Source organism: Harmonia axyridis, chromosome 1 (assembly GCF_914767665.1).
Source record: "Harmonia axyridis chromosome 1, icHarAxyr1.1, whole genome shotgun sequence".
Classification (NCBI taxonomy): domain Eukaryota; kingdom Metazoa; phylum Arthropoda; class Insecta; order Coleoptera; family Coccinellidae; genus Harmonia; species Harmonia axyridis.
Window position 1 is genome coordinate 50,017,912 of NC_059501.1, and position 11,611 is coordinate 50,029,522.

At 32.5% G+C, this 11,611-nt stretch overlaps 1 protein-coding gene and 1 long non-coding RNA gene across 6 annotated transcripts in view; one reads left to right on the forward strand and one right to left on the reverse strand.

Moving 5' to 3' along the window:
- Positions 1-7,394, reverse strand: part of LOC123673532 (zinc finger protein PLAG1-like) — a 57,262-nt gene extending 49,868 nt beyond the window's left edge. For all 5 annotated transcript variants that reach the window (XM_045608099.1, XM_045608073.1, XM_045608091.1 and 2 more), the window contains exon 1: positions 7,099-7,394. The gene's annotated coding sequence lies outside the window, so the exon portion shown is untranslated. The remainder of the gene's footprint in view (positions 1-7,098) is intronic.
- Positions 7,395-7,479: 85 nt separating this feature from the next.
- LOC123673573 lies at positions 7,480-8,935 on the forward strand. Its single transcript, XR_006746498.1, has 3 exons — positions 7,480-7,802; positions 7,994-8,119; positions 8,211-8,935. It is a non-coding gene; the product is annotated as an uncharacterized LOC123673573 (long non-coding RNA).
- Positions 8,936-11,611: the final 2,676 nt, after the last annotated feature.

An 11,611-nucleotide genomic window follows, 5' to 3' on the forward strand; every position in this document is an offset into this window, starting at 1 on the left:
TAGGCCCATAACACTCTCGCCAGTACTAGGAAAGCTATTAGAGAAAATAATTAAAGCTAAACTTGAGGAACACTTCAAATAATTCATTCCCAAATACCAATTTGGTTTCCGCAGAAAGAAAGCAACAGTTCACCCCCTCACAATTTTCTTCTCAAATCTACAAAATGCACAATTAAACAATAGGAAAACTGCAGCAGTATGTATGGACACTAATAAAGCATTTGACAGCATGTGGATAAAGGGTTTACTATACAAATTGTTCAAGAAAGACACACCATCATATCTTATCCATATAATAGGTTCATACCTAAAGCATAGAAGATTGAAAATAAAAATTGGCGACTCAGAATCTAACTTCTTCACTCCCATGCAGGGTACACCTCAAGGATCCCCACTCTCTCCTCTTCTATATAACATATATTGCAGTGACATTCCCACAATCCATAATACCCAACAATATATACTACAATATGCAGATGACACTTTAGCAATTTCACATGGGAAAACATTGGAAGACTGCATGAAAAATCTTCAAGAGCATGTTAATAACATCACATCATGGTTTTCAAAGTGGAGATTGAAGGCCAATCCAGAAAAATCACAGTTAATCATATTCAACCACAACATAAATCACCAATCTCCAACTATTGCAATAAACAATAAAATAGAAAAACCAACACCATCAATAAAATACCTGGGAATTCAAATTGACAGCAAAGCCAGCCTGAAACTTCATGCGAACAACATAAAGAAGAAAATGATAGCTAGAGCTAAACACTTTAGATGTTTGACCTACAACAATCAAGGAATTGACATGAAAACAGCAACGATCATTTACAAGTCTATATGTCGACCAATAATTGAGTATGGACATCCCCTATATGCGAACTGCAGGGAGTCGGTGATCAAAATTCTAGAGGTTGCTGAAACAACATCCCTTCGAGCAATAACCAAAATGAGACATCCAAACAACCGACTGCACAATCCCCCAAATCACCTTTTATATAGCAGAACCAAGGTAGAACCCATTGGAGGGCGCATTGAGAAACTCAACAATAAATTCATACAAAGGCTAAAAGAATTGGACGATATAAGTGATCTCATGCACGACGAACCAGCAGATAACCCACGCAGAAAATTTCAACTTGCACTTTACTCCAAAAATTAAGAAGTTACATAAATTCCTAAAGTACTTATGTTTTTTTTTTTTTTTTGTAGATATTTAGAAATGTATTTCAACCCAATATGGGCTGAAGGACTTTGGTCGATGGCCTGTTGATAACATATCAATAAAGATCAGTTATTATTATTATTATTATTAATTTTCCATTACAGGACAACCCTCCTTCAAATAGAAGAAATTAAATGCGACAGCTACTTCATCGAGGACTTAGTAACAGCCAAGTTACTCGACCATTATCATAAATTCTATTTTTATATTAACATAACCCAAATTGAAATTAACTTCTCGCACTTATGGTCTAATACTAATAATTCTATTGTTGAAATGTAATAATACATGTCCTTGAGCAAACTCCCTCAAAGAACTGTCTAGAAATAGATGATGAACTGTCGAAACTCTCATTTAGAAACAAACATTCTATAGATACACTTGGATCAATAATTCGATTTGTTACAGGAAATCTTGATCAAGATGACTTGAATACTTTAAATAGGGTAGATGCACTGGTTAGCCGACCAGCACTGGATCTCGACCATTCCGTGCTTTGAGACAAAATAATAATAAAACTATACCATGTAGTGCTAAATATTTCCGCCGTACGTGTTCTCGACCATTCTACCCTTCCAAGATAGTTTGCATAGTGGGGGTAGAGGTTGAAGTTTTCGCGCTAAAAATCAGTTTATAATCGTCTATCATAGTGAAGGGTTCTTTCTCGTCCTCTCTTAGAAAAGTGCTTCGTCATCTATGACTAGAAAACAGTAAGTATTTCTTATTTTAAATGAATTATGTGTGTATATTTTGTTTCATATGAACTATTAGACATATTTTCAAGTGTATTTGTGTCAAAAAGCAAATAAATGTATATTTTTTTGTTAAATATTCGGTGGTCGGGAACTGGTATTGGAAAATTTGTACCTTTTAGTTCTCGACCAAAGTGGTCGAGAACCAATATGTTACTTCAATAATTGTTTACTTCAACCGATATAATTCTGATGGATCATTTTCGTTTTTTTTGCGATACTTTGATTCATTTATATATTTACTTTCTTAATATTAGTTTGCGACCACATAATTAACGTTAAAACACTTATTTCTACCTTTCATTTATTCGCGGTCGAGAACCAATTTCATTGTACTTAATTCTCGACCACTGGTGGTCGAGAATTAGTTTAGTACTAATATTTGGTTCTCGACCGTATCATACTTTTTTCATGGACCCACTGCAGAAAATATTTTTTGAATATGCTAATTCAAGACTCGTTTATTCTAGTGGCTCCCATAAACAACAAAACAAAGGCAAGCAGTGAGGTCATCAATCCAACACCGAAGAAGAAACAAAGAAAAATGTACCAGTATGACGCTGATAATTTGAAAAATGCGCTTTTCGAAGTAAGAGAAAACAAAATGAAAATAAGGGAAGCATGTAGACGATTTAACGTACCAAAGACGACATTATTAGATAGACTTTCCGGAAGAGTATCAGATACTTTAAAGAAACCTGGACCACCTCCATTGCTTTCTGTAGAAGGAGAAGAGCGCATCAAAAATTGGGTAATAAATCTGGCTAAATGTGGATTTCCGGTGAAAAAAGAGATGCTCCTTAATACAGTGAGCAAGATTGCATCAGATACTAATCCCAACTTATTTAAAAATGGTGTACCACAACAAACGTGGTACTTAAATTTTTTGAAAAGAAATCCGGAAATAAGTCTGAAAGAAGTCTGAAAGAAGCGGAGAGCATAAATAAAGCGCGAGCCTTAGTTACAGAGGAATTCATCAGAAAGTGGTTTAGGGAGCTGGTACAATTTTTAACTGAAAAAGATTTATTGAATATACTTGCTGATCCCAGAAGAATATTCAACGGAGATGAAACTGGCTTTGCGTTATGCCCGAAAACTGGCAAGGTTTTAGGCCCAAAAGGGTTTAAGAACTTATACAATATTCAGCAGGGTAATGAAAAAGAGAACGTTACCGTTTTGATAACTTTTAATGCTGAAGGTAAATGTACACCTCCTTTGGTGCTTTTTCCCTATATAAGGCCACCAAGGGCATTAGTAGATAGCATGCCAAGTGACTGGGTCTTGGGTAGGTCAGAAAAAGGATGGATGACGTCAGAAGTTTTTTACGAATACTTATGTAATGACTTCAATAAATGGCTATTGAAAGAAAACATCCCTAGACCTGTCATCCTTTTCGTAGATGGGCATAAATCTCATCTCACTATGGCGACAAGTCAATGGTGCGATGAAAACCAAGTAATATTATATGCTTTACCACCTAACACCACCCACATTCTACAGCCAGCAGATGTCAGTGTTTTCAGGGCCATGAAAGCTGATTGGAAAAAGACCATTCGCTTGTGGCAAAGTAGGCCGGAAAATATCAATTCTTGTGTGACGAAGATGAACTTTTGTTCAATTTTTAATGAGGCATTAACCAACAAAGCAGACTCCGCAATGAATGTACAAAATGGATTTAGAAAATGTGGAATTTTTCCATTGAATCCAGATGCTGTTGATTACACAAAATGTGTACTCAACAACGCTGAGAAGATAAAGAAACCACAAGTACCTTCACGAAGGTCAAGTGAATTCATTTCTCAACGTGATGTCAGATCAGCAAAGAAAGTAATAAAAAGATTAAAACATGAATTGGAGGGATATGGTATTAGCACAGAGGTGATTCTGCGAGAAATTGATACATTAGAACAAACAGTGGTAACTCCAAGAAAGAGTTTAGACAGAAAAAAACAAAATTCGCTGGAAAACTCCTCTGAACCGATTTTGGCGATAGAATCAAGCAATCTTGTAGATATTAGCAATATTAGTCTGCCGAGTTGCTTTTCAAATTCGGTTGTCAACGTTTTGGATGCAGAAGTGCTTCCTATCATTGACATGTCAGATCCCTTTATGAATTTTGATTTAATCAGCTCCAGTATCAACCAACCAAATGGAGAAAATATTACCGTTACTGAGGCTGATTATACAAATCAGAGAGAAGACCTCAATATTGATGAAAATAAAAAAATCACACAAATATCACGATCAGAGATCCATTACACACACTTACCAACAACAGAGATGACCAACGACATTCCCTCAGTCAAGCATTCGACGATCACTTGAGTTATCCGGACACGTTCAAAAAAAGTATTAAAACCAACAGAAAAAACATGGGAACAGCTCCAAGTGCAATTTCCAGCGTTAAATGGAGGTAATTTTATAAAAAAAAAGATGAAGAAAAACAGCAAAAAACTATGGAGGTTCAAAGAAAGAGAGAGGAAAGAAGAAAACAAAAAGAAAATCGACAGAAGAAGACAACTGCCCGAGAAATGCCTGCAGAATCCTCAACAAAAATGATAAAGATTCCTTGTGCCTTGTGCCAAGACAATTTAAACAGCGATACAGAGGATGACGAAAAGAAAAATATTGGCTGTAACTTCTGTGAAAATTGGTTCCATAAAAAATGTACGGAGTTTTATGATATACCTTATGTTGAAGCAGCTGCAAGAGATTATAAATGTGATTTATGCTAAATCAAGACGTGAAAAAACCAAAGACCAAATCACTTATATTTTTTTATATTTTATTTACTTATTAGTTTTATATATTTTTTTATATTTTATATACTTATTAGTTTATTATTTTTTTATATTTTATATACTCATTAGTTTTATATTTTTTTTATATTTTATATACTTACTTAACCAAAGAAAGTTGTTCAATATGAGTTCCTATTTTAAAAAACCTATTTATAGAAAGTGGAAACTTTCTCAAATAAATTTTCTTTTACGTTTCGAGTGTTTCTTACTTAATAACCTCATCTAAAACCCATCTGATTGATAGGTAGTGATGTCGATGGTACGGTACGAAAGGAAGTACTAATCACTCATCTCGCTCTAAAGTTTCAAAAAAAAATTTCAAGTGGAGACGAGAGGCAAGGGCCACTATTATTAGTGGTCGAGAACTAACACAAAAATGGTCGAGAACACAGCGGCTTGGTCGAGAACCAGTGAATATGCAGATTTTCTCTATGTTTTCACATTTCAACGGTTAAATGCAAAAAGAACGTTTAAAATTATATGACAAATCATTTAAAACTCCCCAAAGAATCGATGAACACCAACACCATTAAAATTTGATAAGTTTATGTGTGAAAAAATCGTGCTCAAAATCGATGTTTTCGTTAACTGGTCGAGAACCAGTGCACTTACCCTAATCAATTAGAAAACCTTTTCGAGAACAATCAAAAAATTACAACTCAAATCAATAAATTTACATCATTTGCTAACCACATATCTGATAGATATATAAATGATCAAAATAACATCCAAAAAAATCCAAACAAATCAATTGATGCTATCAACAAAATAATGAAATTAGTATACAACAGTCCATCCAATACAACATGTATTTATCACAAAAATTACTCTCAGTTATAAAAAATATTCAGAGGACTATAACTCTAGCTTACAATAATGTTACAAACCTTAAAATAATATCAACAAATGAATAAAAAGCAGTCTTAGATCACTTGAAATTGATATACAAAAAAGAGAAATTATTTGAACTTGACGTTTTGCATCTATTTAAAATCATTGAATTCTCAAAATCTAGAATTGTATCAGTAGATAAAACACTGGCATGTATATTATATATCCCAATCCTACAAACCGAATCCTCCACCTATCAAAGAATCTACCCTATACCAAACCATTCCGGTCAAATAATCCTCCCACCTGCAAAATACAGATTATACAACTCAAACAAAGAACTCTGGACCGGAGAACAATGCCCACATGTCGAGACCCATCTACTGTGCACAAAGAAGCAAATGGAAATTAGATGTTCCCTCAATAACCTGACAAAGTGCAACTTCGCCGAAGCAATCAACAACTACAGAGTGTCAATACAACTTGAAAATGGCAAAATCCTTTTCTGCAACAAAGAGAACACAAAAATTATTGAAGACTGCGGAAATCGAAGAAATAATAAGGAAGTTGAAGGAAACTATTCAATATCCTCAGACAACCAGTGCAGAATAATAATTAAAGACATAATCTTCGAGAATGCAGACATAAATTTCACCTACATCATGCCCAAAATAACATCCGAAACATTCAAGACAAGAAAACTCAAACACTTGGAAACAAAACACCTGAATGATATGATATCTTTGAAAACAGAAGTCGAAGAACTTGAAAAACCTTTAGAATTACATTCCTTCGTTCATACAGTATATTCCAAATTACCAACGGCTCCACAAGACGAAGACGTCTTGTCGTCGGAGGGAAGAATTATATACCAACCTCCAACCTCACCAACAACTAGACCCGATAATTACTCCAAGATTTCAATCAAGATTGTTACAGACCAGATTGCATAAATCATCAAATATTTGACAACACAAACTTTTCTAATCTAAACACTTCAAGATAAATACACAAGACGCATTCCTGAAGAGCAAACCAACCTTGCAAACCTAAATATTGTCACCCCAAAATAAATACCATCCCTTAAGATGTAATATTTACCAAAATGTCTATCATTTAAGAAATTGTGATATACCTATACATAAACTGTCAATCCCTGAAAAACAACCCTAACATCTGTGCATAAGGTTGTTCGATTGACTTCCTAATGATTTGAATCTTATTTCCTGAGTTTTTTCAAGAATTAAAATTAGTATGTTTGTTTTTATATTGTAAATTTGGACGTGATTTCTTTTCAATTCATAGAATACAGTTATATTAGTAGTATTATTATATTCGAACCAATGGAGATTAGTAAATAAGTTCATCGGATTCAATATTATTTAGGTTGCAAAAACCAACTTTAAACAAAGGGAACTTTCTACAAAAATATTAAATGAATTTAACATTGTTGGGGATGGAAATTCATTTTTGAAATACTTACATTACTTAGTTATGAAGACCAATAGCTACTTGAAGATTTTCTGAGCAAAACATATCAAAAACATACAGCCTTTGTATGAAGTTAAGATTTTTAACTTAAGTTATTATCATTTTTAGGATCATATATTTCACTATGCGATAATCATTATCTGATACCACCAGATATCACAATAAATATTATGCACTTTTCAATAACTTGATACTTTTATATTGTAGATAGTAAAATATTATTTTTTCTATTATTGCATATTAAAATATTGGCAATTATGTAAACAGATACGTCACTGTCAAGTCGCCATGTTGAATTTTTACCAAGGTGAAATGATGAAAAATGACAAATGAAAGTGGCAGCAAGGTCATTTGCTCTTCTCTTAGCGCGTTCGGCAATAGCATCCGAGAGCGGACGGATATTTTAGTCACGTGACCACAAATTTTACAAATAATCAAGATTTATCTGAAATAAACGAACGGTACAGAGCATCCTGAGCTTCAGCTGTTATGTCAGTTCTTTGATGTATGCATGTGGCGCCCTTCGTGGCTAAATGAAATGAAATCATTAGTAAAACTTAATCAATATTCATAATATACACTTTTACTGTCTTGCCTGCTGAAGAGGCGTTAGAAATTTATGCTTTTTTTAACTATACTAAGAAGTTTTAAGTTGATTTTGTTTTCAATATTGAAAAATACGGAAAAATTCTGAAGGTAAGGACTTTAATATTATTAATTATTTACTGCAAGAAATTCACAAATTCATTGCTATGTAGTTGGTTGCCACAATTCATATTACAATAAGAAAAAGTAGCTCGAGAAAGAAGGATTATTAGTGTGAGAAGAGTTTGATAAAACTATTTGAGAAATGATAGCAAATGTCTCTCATCTAAAACTTATTGTAGTGCTGATCATACTTTGAGAGAAATGGCAACCTGAAGTATTCCATAAAATATGCAGTGCTCATTTTGTGTGAAACGTGAGGAATAATGATCATAAGAGAACTTCATTTAGCCCAATGATTTGTAGAGGTTAGTTTAAATTATGTTACGTTTATCTCTTAGAACATTAATAATCTATCTATATTCTAAGGTTTATCTAATCTCATTCTACTTATTTCAGAAGTAAAAAAAAACGGATATCTAATTCCTCTACAAAAATGAAAAGATATAAAAGAAAAATGGTCTGATCTAGTAGGAAGTATATTTCCAAGGAGGAATCACTTCTAAAACCTCCATTCGTTTCATGAAGACAAAAATGTTTCAATGGAAGTTTTAGAAGGAAAAAAGGAATTTTCATGTCAAATTGATCCAAGTGATTTGGAAGATGATATCTTTTATTTTCATCAGTAATTTAATGGACTATGGTGCCAAGGGAATGTGTGATGGGATAACTTACTGCCATAGGATAAATAAATTATATGTAAAATCAATGCACTATTTGATAATAATGATAATTTATTTGCACACAAGAAATCCATAAAAACATACGCCATCAAAAGTTGACATGGCTTGTCAATCAAAAAATCTTAAACTATAAATGAATAGTATCAATAGTCATTGTAATGAAAACATTAATATGTTTGTAGTTACAAATTATCAAATAATATTTACAAAAATGATTTCTAAATAAATCACTCAACCTGTATATTGTATGATCCAATAGCAAATCTTTTACTCTCTTACTAATAACAACTGGACTCAAATTTTTCAATAATCTGGAAGTTATAACATGTAAAACTTCAGACATGTATGATTCGGAACTTTTCTTATTCTGGATGGTCTTATTACAGCACAATTAAGGCACAATGTGTAAAGCATATTTTTAAAATAAATCATTTCAAGTTATAAGAATTATTTTTTTGTGAATTCTTCATCAAATGGCTCACTAACAGTTTTGAACGTTTATCACCAGATGAGAACACTATAGAGTCGCAATTTTTCAAATTCATAATTGCCATACTTAATCAGACTCTAGCATAATGTTTATTCATTCTTTCAAATCAGCTGGCTTTTCCTCTTCTCAAATATTGGCAATGGTGCTCAGTATTTTCAGCAGATATAATTCGACCTGAAATTATAAACAATTATAAAAATAATCTCTATGACTTACTAGAAACTTACCAATGAATAAACATTTGATTTCCAATAATTTCACTGACTCCCCATTCTTGAAAATAACACCATTCAGAAAAGCAACAAGCCTCGGGTCCGACTGACAAACTTCAAGTCCTTTTCCTGAATATGGTATTTTTTTCTCTGAAACTTTCGTATGATAATAAACTATTAGCTGACACAAATATAGATATAGTACCTTGAATACACTGATCTGGCTTTATATTCCCAATTAATTCCATGCTGGGTATATTTATTGCCGAACAGGACATTTATAAAATACTTCTGGGACTTGCTGATGTCCCAGTCGACACCCTTGAAGGAGTAAATTTCTTCTGCTTCATCCATTACCTAATTTAGATATAATAAGGTGGAAAATTCACTGAAATCTGTCTCATTTATTTAGAAGTAATGAAACCAGTCAGCTTCATATATTGTAAACATGGTCAGCTTTTTCAAAAGCTTGGCCTTTTTCTTCATATCCCTAGCTAAAATGTCCATCGCTCTTCTGAATAAACTGAACATGGACGACACTTTATATAATTACACGAAAAAATTATCTGTCCCCAAAGTCTTACTAATGATATTGTCCAAAGTCACCACCAGATGTCTCATTCCAAAAATATACACACTGCCTATTCATTTGTTATCTGCATTCCATACCCATAATTTTATTCAAAATCCAATTATAGAAGTATAACAAGTTAGGTATTGAGATTTATCAGTACAAACAACGACGAAATGTTAATTTTTATAAACAAACAAGCATTATAGACAGATAAAATCCAATAATTCATAGACAAAGGTACACTCTGTGGATAAAATAGTTTTGCTAGGTCGAAAACGTCCGACGAAAAAGATCGACATCCGATTGATCAGATATCTTTGCCGAACGCTCCAGATGTGTTTTCCCCTCAATCTGGATATAATAAACGATCAGTTCAGACAAGTCCGAGTGGTCCGAGGTAATAACCGAACGCGCTTTCTTTTGAGTTATGAACTGTTTTGCTCGGAGTTAATAGAGAGTTATTGCAACGCACAAATAAGCGATCTTTTATTAAAGGATCCTCTGGACGTTAAAAGTGAACTATTGCAAGGTGCTTTTAACGAAAGTCAGTAAAGTGACAGATCTTTAAATTTGAAATATTTATATTTTGTCACCTTTATTTTGTATTCTGATAAATAAAATAATTCATTTGGTAAAAGTTCAAAATCGAAAATGAAAGAACAAATAGCGTTAGCGATTTTAGCTGGGACCATTATTGAGGAATTGATTTTTCATAATAGATACAGTTGATGTAGAAAATATATCAAAACCAATTCAAACAAATCGACTAGTTGACTTGGAAAATTTTTACTACAAGTCTCTCAATCATTATCGAAGTTTATTTTTATAACTGCAAACTTCATTGTGGAAAACCATGGGCACTTCTAAGATAATTTGAATGCACATGAGTGGCTTTATAGAAATAGTTATCAGCTCTAGTTATAGGTAAGCAATTAGCTGAATTGAACTTAACTTATATATTATATTACCTTAATTCGTTTTTAGTCTACCAAGTACCAATTCGTAATATGGGAGGAGCTGTACCAAACTACTGGGGTTTTATCGATGGAACTATTAGAGAAACTTGATGACAAAGTATCATCACTATGTAAAATATCAGTCTACTTTATGTACTTGTTTGAATGGAAGTCAATCAAGTATTTCTTTCCATGTAAAACCACCAGTATTGGAAGATTATTTTGTTTAACAGAATTATGTTATGTATTTTTGTACCTTTTCCTACAATAATTTTGAGAAAAGTGTACTTAACGTATAATTTTATAATAACATTACTGATAATTAATTAGGTTCTGCCTTTGTGATTTGCTTTTTTATGCTATGTTGATCCAATATATAAAAAAGTACTTAGGTAACAAGTTTATTATTTTTCTTTCAAAACAATCCCATTGGTGTGTCCATATTACAGAATAAATTACTTATATTCAATATAAAAAAATAATATTCAGTATGCAGTAGCATTCTGTAACAATACTACACTATACATATAGGTAAATTCTTATTTCTAATAAAATTCAGGATTTATCAGTATTATGTTTTGTGGTTCCTTCTTGAAGGTTATGTTATGATTAGAAATAACTTTCTGTTATATTATAGATTTTAATTTCTAAGTTTGCTTTCGCCCTTCGATACTATTAATCTTTTATTGCAACACTCATAGATAAGGCAACACCTTCCAAACATTGATCATGGATTTGAGAGTTATTCCATTCATTTTTGATGACGACGAAGAAATAAATATAATCAATACAATAATTGGACCTGTTCTAGAGTTGGCTGAGCCTTTGCCTAATTTGGAAAGTGAAAATAGAGCAGTTATTCCAAAAAATGGAAATTTTTATGAA